We start from the raw sequence: 7,423 nt of genomic DNA, 5'->3' as shown, positions 1-7,423 counted from the left end.
GAGTCTTTTTTTTTCAGAACTTGACATTGGTGGACTATGTGAATTTCAAACTAGGATATGCTAATGTAATAGCAGTCACAATTTTAACCAAACTTTGTGATGAGAAATACATACACAGACACAGACACACACACACACACACACACACACACACACACACACACACACACACATATATATATATAGTGATGAAGTCTCACTCTTGTTGCCCAGGCTGGAGTGCAGTGGTGTGATCTTGGCTCACTGCAACCTCCACCTCCTGGGTTCAAGCGATTCTCCTGCCTCAGCCTCCTGTGTAGCTGGGATTACAGGCGCCTGCCACCACGCCCGGCTAATTTTTGTATTTTTAGTAGAGATGGGGTTTCATCATGTTGGCCAGGCTGGTCTCGAACTCCTGACCTCAGGCAATCTGCCTGCCATGGCCTCCCAAAGTGCTGGGATTACTGGCATGAGCCACTGTGCCTGGCTGAGAAATTCTTACAATAAAGTGGCATTAAAAGAAGATAATAATGTGTGTATTTATACATGGTATTGTGAAAATAAATCTCTTAGAAGTTTTGTTGGCAGAAATGGGTCCTAATGTTATACCTTACTTTTTAATACCAATTTTACACTGTCATTGCCATCTACATTTTATCGCCGTACTCTCTGAGGCAGTGATTAAAATCTCCATTGATACAGGTACAAAAAAAATGGAAGCTCAGAGAGTCCAAATTACTGTTGAAGGTTACGTTACTGAGGACGGTCTGCAGGTGCTAAAGACGAAAAGGGGAAGACGAGAGAGGAGGAAGAAGAAACTGTCTCCAGCTCTGTCAGCAGAAGGGGACGCGGACAAAGCCTTTACTTCAGCCTGCATCACTGGTCTGCCCCGCCTCCCCGGTTCCCATGGAGGTCCCATCAGCAGGTGCTCAGTGCATCCCCACTGCAATAACTGGACTCCCAGATCACCGACCGAGCGAGGTGCCAGCGAGTTCTCAGGGCTAGTTACAGCATAAAAGATACTTGTCCTGATAATTGAAGACTACGTACTATAGAATGGAATCACAAATATCTGGTTATGCTACTGTTTCCAAGGCATATTCAATCCTAATAGATCTCCACCCTCTACATTTTATCAATGTTAAATTTTACCTCACTGCTTACAACTGGGACTTCTGAGAATAGGGCTTTAGAATCTGGTAGAGGAAGATGCTAAGATTCTAAGAGTAAACCTACACCAGCAGGTACGAAAAAAAGCAAGGGAAAGCAGAGCTGGTTAGAGCTCTTCAGGGCACCCTGAAACGTCACGAAGCAAACTCAGGATTAGGATCTTAGTACCCTGGACAGTTTAGTTTATCTGTTGATCATCTGTCATAGCATATAATAAACTTCTCTTTAAAAACCATATTCTAAAGTATAGCTGACAGAACCTAATCAAAAAGAGAAATGCTACAGAAAACAAAGTATCTTCTGCTAAGAAGAAAAACATCTTTCTAAGTAAAACAGAAAACGTCTTCAATGTCCAATGACTGCTTATGGGAAACAACAGAACAGGAACAGAGCAGACTGAAAATAGCTCCCCTAGAAAGAGTTCATCAAATCTCCAAAAGGGAAACCTGGTGTGGTGGAGCAGCCTGTGGTCCCAGCTACTCGGGAGGCTGAGGCAGGAGGAGTGCTTGAGCCCAGGAGTTCAAGGCTACAGTGAGTGACAAGGGCACCTGTGAGGAGCCACTGCGCTCCAGCCTAGGTGACACAGTGAGACCCAGTCTCAGAAAAAATCCAAAATAAAATTAAGTAAATTCCATCTGATTGTTAGAATTCAAAGGTATATAAACATTTCTGCTAATCCTTATGATTAGCAGAAATGTAAGGGCATGTGAGATGCACGATTCTGTACATATTCAGCTGGTGAAACTTTGTATTTAACTTGATTACTGGGCTCAACAACAGAAGTTTTGACAGAGACCATGGGAGCTGCAAAGTTGAAAATATTGACTCTCTGGCCCTTAAAGGAAAAAGCTTGCTGACCCCTGATTTAAAGAACCATGTGTACTCACACCGTCTCTATTGCCTTTGCCTATTCCTTGGGGAAAAAACAGGAATTAGGACAGGCCTCAGCTGAACCACACAGTAACTTTACCATACATCATGGCTGGTACAAGCTTTAACAGGAACAGGAACTTACTCCATTATTACATCCCTCAGAAAAATACTGAGTGACAACTCCATATAATCTTACTCTTTTTGAAGGGATCATGAAAACCCAGGATGGGTGATGGTGTCCATGTCCAGGCCCTGACAGTGCCCATCACACGTTATGACTAATAATCAAGGGGTAGTCAGACAACAGCCATCGGGCAGGAAATATGCTTTTCATGTTTCTCCAAAGAAAAAATCTGGTAGATAACTAGATATAAAATCCCGTAGTATATATGAAGTTAAACATAGAAAGGACAAATCAGATTTAATTTTGAAAATCATCTATTGTAGTTAAATAATTTTATGCAAATCTCTCATCATAAAATCTGAAATTTTACTTTGAAGTTCTTGTAATTCTCTGCACAACCTACAAGTTTCGTCCCCATTCTCCCTTAAAATTCCATATTATGGTTGAAAAAGTGACTCAAATGGGTATTAAGAGAGCATCACTCAGGCTGCAAAGGCATCAAAAACATTTCTGTTATTCAACAAGCTGATCAAGGAAGTATCAAGAGAAAAATATAAAAACGGTGGCTTTCTTTGTGTTCACGTGTCATCAGAATTTCAGTGCTCACTAGACCTCAGTGTAACAGAAGAGTAATAAAAAGATATAATTATTATATCACTGTTACACACTCACGCAACTTTTATATGTAAATTATACAGAAATATTCCCGCCCTGCAGATAGTTAGGGTATCTGTATGTAGAGCTATCTTAAAACATGCTAATAAAAGAAGTTCAACAGTGGTTTAAGTATTCAGCCTAGTTAACAAAGAAGCTCTGTAACTAATACTCCTCTAGAGGACAATTTAGTCAGCAGGGCACCAACTCTATTCTTCTTTTATAAGTACTATCAGATCTATGATGCCTGTAAAGAACAGAGAGACCTTACTGCATCTCATTCTAACCAAGGCACCTTCAAGCTACAGTGCTTCCATTTATCTTGCTGGAAAGCTGGCAGGTGAGGTAATTGCAGGCAGTCTCTTTTAAGGGGCGAGGAGAGTCCCCCTGCCCCATGGCATTCCTTAAATCAGTCCTCTTTTTGTGATGGGGTGATTGGCAAGGCAATGACTTCATGGACTCTCACGCATAGTAAAATCACCATTTTGCTATCATCATGTGATTTGGTGAAATCTTGCTATTAAGTTGGGTTTTCAGTATCTGACCTCACTCAGAATACTGATTATTTTCTGGCACACCAAAAATAACTTAACTCCTACTATCAATGATGAATTTTTTAAAATCCCTGCCTTCAAAAACCAAAACCATGAAGCTGTTTTAACTTTAAAACTTAATTTAAATGACAATTCCCTGCAATGACTCTCCTTCTGTAACCATCGTCCTTCCACGGTCTCTCTGCCCATGTAAAATTTTCATTCTGACCCTAGTGACACGTACAAGAGATTTCACTGTGCTTAGAATGAAACGCCACCAAAGCAGTAACAATCTTACCAGACTTTGACAAGAGAAACATTCACAGATTAACACACAGCACAAATATGTTCAGATTCTCTATATTGGGGCAGGCTCGGGAAAGGCAGCATCAGAAGGAATAAAGGTGGGATGTCCCACAAAGAAGATGCATGGGAAGGATTTTTAAAAAGCTGTAGATAATTGAAACAGACATTAAGTATAAAGACTCTCTCATGCCTACAGATTGTACATGATCCTCCCTAAAAATATTTTACATTGCTACATTATGACTTGCCACACATCAAAAGACATATTTGGTTTTGATGGTATCCAATTTAGCATAAGTTAGCTCACCAAAGGATAAATTCAGTCAATACTGGTGGCTTTACTTTCTCAGAGAACTGGGAATAAGTCAGAAAATTTTACTCCCTTGCTTAATTAAATAACTGGGTTTTTAAAAAAGCAAATGAAAGTACTCTAAGCTATGGTTCTCAATACAATTAGCTGATGGCATTAGATCAGCTGCTCATAGAAAGCTGCCAAGCACTGCACACATCTGGGCATCTCTTGCTCAGAAGTGCCCCAGGAGAGCATGAGGACAAACACTGAATCAGAAATAGAGAAGATATTTCAATCAATGAGACCAGTTCAGGTCTCTTGTTTAAGGATTTTAATAGGATACAGTTAATGATTTCTCACTGTGACTTCCCATGGGTTTAAAGCACAGGTTAAAACGCCAGTTCAGTGGTCTTCAAAAAAAAAGTCTCTTAATTATCTTAAAAAGCAGAAACAGCATCACTTCTCCTTTCTAGAACGTTAAAATGAAATAAAGCCGTGTACTTTTTCTTTTTCTCTCTTCAACTACACCCTCACCTTTCTAAGGGTCGTGACTTCTTGTGCCAAGTGCGGTGCGAAAGACAGAATGGATATGACTGTTCATTGGTAAATACCACTAAATTTATAAGCTCTACAGAAAAATACAGCTGCAAACACTATAGAAAGTAATTCAGCCCATGCAAATATTTCTAAATATTTACCAAACATGCTCTACTGAAAACTACTGACTTAGCTATTAAAACTTAGCAATGAATTATCAGCCCTCTGTTTCTAATTAACATCCTGGATGTCAAGTATTCAGTGTCATTAGACTCTGGGTTCTTTAGAAACACACTGTAAAATTACTTCACACCTTCCGCCCTTATTTTGGAACTATCATTTTTGGTCATGTGCTATGAATACACCTTGAAATTGATTCAAGAATTGAGTCAATAATTTGACAGACACATACACACAAAAGGAAAATTCTCACAGTGACTGTTTAATTTCTATGATGTTTAAAGGCTTTTTCTTGCATTAACTGGTATTGTAATAGTGTATGTCCAGATACCTACCAAAGTTCCTGCTGCTTTCATTTGTCTACACAGCAAATGAGTTAAAAGCTCACACTTCCTATCTTAGAGCACATTACAAAACAAAGCAAAGGCATCAGAAAAACAGAATCCCTGAAAAAAAATCCTTCCAAGCACTAATTGTTAGGCCTTAAGAGTATCCTCTTTCCAAGTTATACATGTGTCACTTTTTATTTAAACAAGTCCAAATACGTATTTATTTCCTCATTATGTGACAGTATATACAGTACATACCCTTTAGATGTACGAAGTCAGCTGGGAAAAAAAGGTTGACGGTAATTTAAAAATAGTTCTAAGCTCCAAAAAACCGTATCAAAAGTCAGAGATAATACAAGAAAAACTAATGGGCCAAAATTCACTTTAAGAGAGGTGGCCAAGAACTATCTTTGGGTGAAATGACTTCCACCTGGTAAGTTTGTGTTATTTCTCAGGCAAAGATTCCATTATGGATAACTCTCATTTTAAGGGGACATTTGTAGGATAATCAGCTACAGTGACACTTTACAAAAGCAAAATTCAGAGTCAGACATACCATTTTAGATAAATACCATTGTAATGGTTACCTTTTCTTTGGTATTTAAAAATCAGCATCTAAAATAAAAGCTATTCTCAAAGGTCCTTGGGTTAAAACTCCTGATATGAAACATGTTGCTATTCTAAACTTAGAAGTGGTAACAATGAGAGTATGAAATATGCATCATAAAAGGGACCTTTTCCCCACTGCACAAGCCTCAAGGGGTTCCTAAAATAGTCTCAGTTTTCAAACTTTTTTGAACAGATTCTCCACTCTTCCACTATTAACAGTCTCAGGAGTTACGTCGACCAGGAAGAACAACAAATAGACCTCTCAACATAGTATGGGCAGTCTTGAACTAAAAAATAATTTGGTACGAAAATGTATTTATAAATTTGTTTTGGGTATATAGAATCTGGGATTTACCTTTATCTGCAAGTAATGTTTCCCTTCTTGGTTAGACTCCCAGGACCAGCCTCAGAAACGCTCATGATTATGGCCCTGAGAATGCTGATTTTAGCAACAACTAATACCACCACTGATCAAGGGCCTTTGAAGTGCCCCAGATATTATGCATATTTTCTTACGTGAGAAAGTAATAGCGTGTTGTTAGCGGCAGTTCGTTGTTCTTACCAGTTAAAATGCTTTTTATCTGATTTTATCATACTTAAGTCCAACATGCTTAAGACCCTTCCTGCCCACAAGTCAAGCCCCATGTCAGTGCTAAAACACTAAAAAGACTCCTGTGCATAACTCCTGGCACTTTTCTATTCCAGGAACAATGATGTTTTGAATACAAATTATAGTGTACTGATGAAATTAAAGCTTTATAACAAAGTGAGATACTGAATAATGTGGGGAAAGGTATTTTTGTACTAGAGTCACCCTTAAGCAAGCCCCATCTAAGTTTTGTAGTCGGTGCTGTGGGATGGGTGACAGGAGGTGAAGAAAAAGGGAGAAGGCAGTGTTATGTGTGGATGACCTTTTATATTCATATGTGGACTTGTACACTTGAATGTCCTTCTATCACTGAGTCTCAATGAAGAGAGACAAACCACACAAACGACAATAAAGTGCAGAAAATTCTATGATGGAGGGTGAATTAATAAGTGCTAAGAGGACAGACTGACGGGTAAATGTCCAGGGACTGGCGTTCAGACCAGAAGTAAAGGGCACTCTAGGACAGGTGGTGGGAAGGGGCACGTGGCAGGGAGAGAGACAGGAAGCAGACGGGACAATCCAGGAAGGCACAAAGGGCAGGAAGAGCGAGGGGAGTGCATGCTCATTTCGGGACAGGAGGCACTCGGGATGCCCAGGAGAGAGGCAGGCTGGGCATGGCCTCATGTGCCTATGCCAAGGAACAGGGACCTACATTTTTAGGAACCAGGGAGTCACAGAGGTCCAGAGAGTGAGTCTTAATATTATTAGAAGAGGAAAACTGTGCAATAGGGTGCCAATGAAGAGACTAAGAACACTTTAAACACAATTAAAATATCGGGTACTATTTTTTCTTTTCTTTCTTTCTTTCTTTTTTTTTTTTTGAGACGGAGTCTTGCACTGTTGCCCAGGCTGGAGTGCAGTGGCGTGATCTCAGCTCACTGCAAGCTCTGCCTCCTGGGTTCACGCCATTCTCCTGCCTCAGCCTTCCGAGTGGCTGGAACTACAGGCGCCCGCCACCACGCCCGGCTAATTTTCTGTATTTTTTAGTAGAGACGGGGTTTCACCGTGTTCACCAGGATGGTCTCCATCTCCTGACCTCGTGATCTGCCCGCCTCGGCCTCCCAAAGTGCTGGGATTATAGGCGTGAGCCACCGCGCCGGGCCAAATTGCAGGTACTGTTTAAGAATAAATCGGCCGGGCGCGGTGGCTCAAGCCTGTAATCCCAGCACTTTGGGAGGCGGAGACGGG

The 7,423-nt window shown here is 40.4% G+C and overlaps 1 protein-coding gene across 2 annotated transcripts in view; it reads right to left on the bottom strand.

Moving 5' to 3' along the window:
* LOC108527170 (AT-rich interactive domain-containing protein 1B-like) overlaps positions 1-7,423 on the bottom strand; it is a 279,894-nt gene that overhangs the window by 14,146 nt on the left and 258,325 nt on the right. The window lies entirely within an intron of this gene.

Source organism: Rhinopithecus bieti, unplaced genomic scaffold (assembly GCF_001698545.2).
Source record: "Rhinopithecus bieti isolate Rb0 unplaced genomic scaffold, ASM169854v2 scaffold_4673, whole genome shotgun sequence".
NCBI lineage: Eukaryota > Metazoa > Chordata > Mammalia > Primates > Cercopithecidae > Rhinopithecus > Rhinopithecus bieti.
The sequence above is the reverse complement of the archived record's forward strand: the minus strand, read 5'-3'. Positions and strand labels throughout refer to the sequence as shown.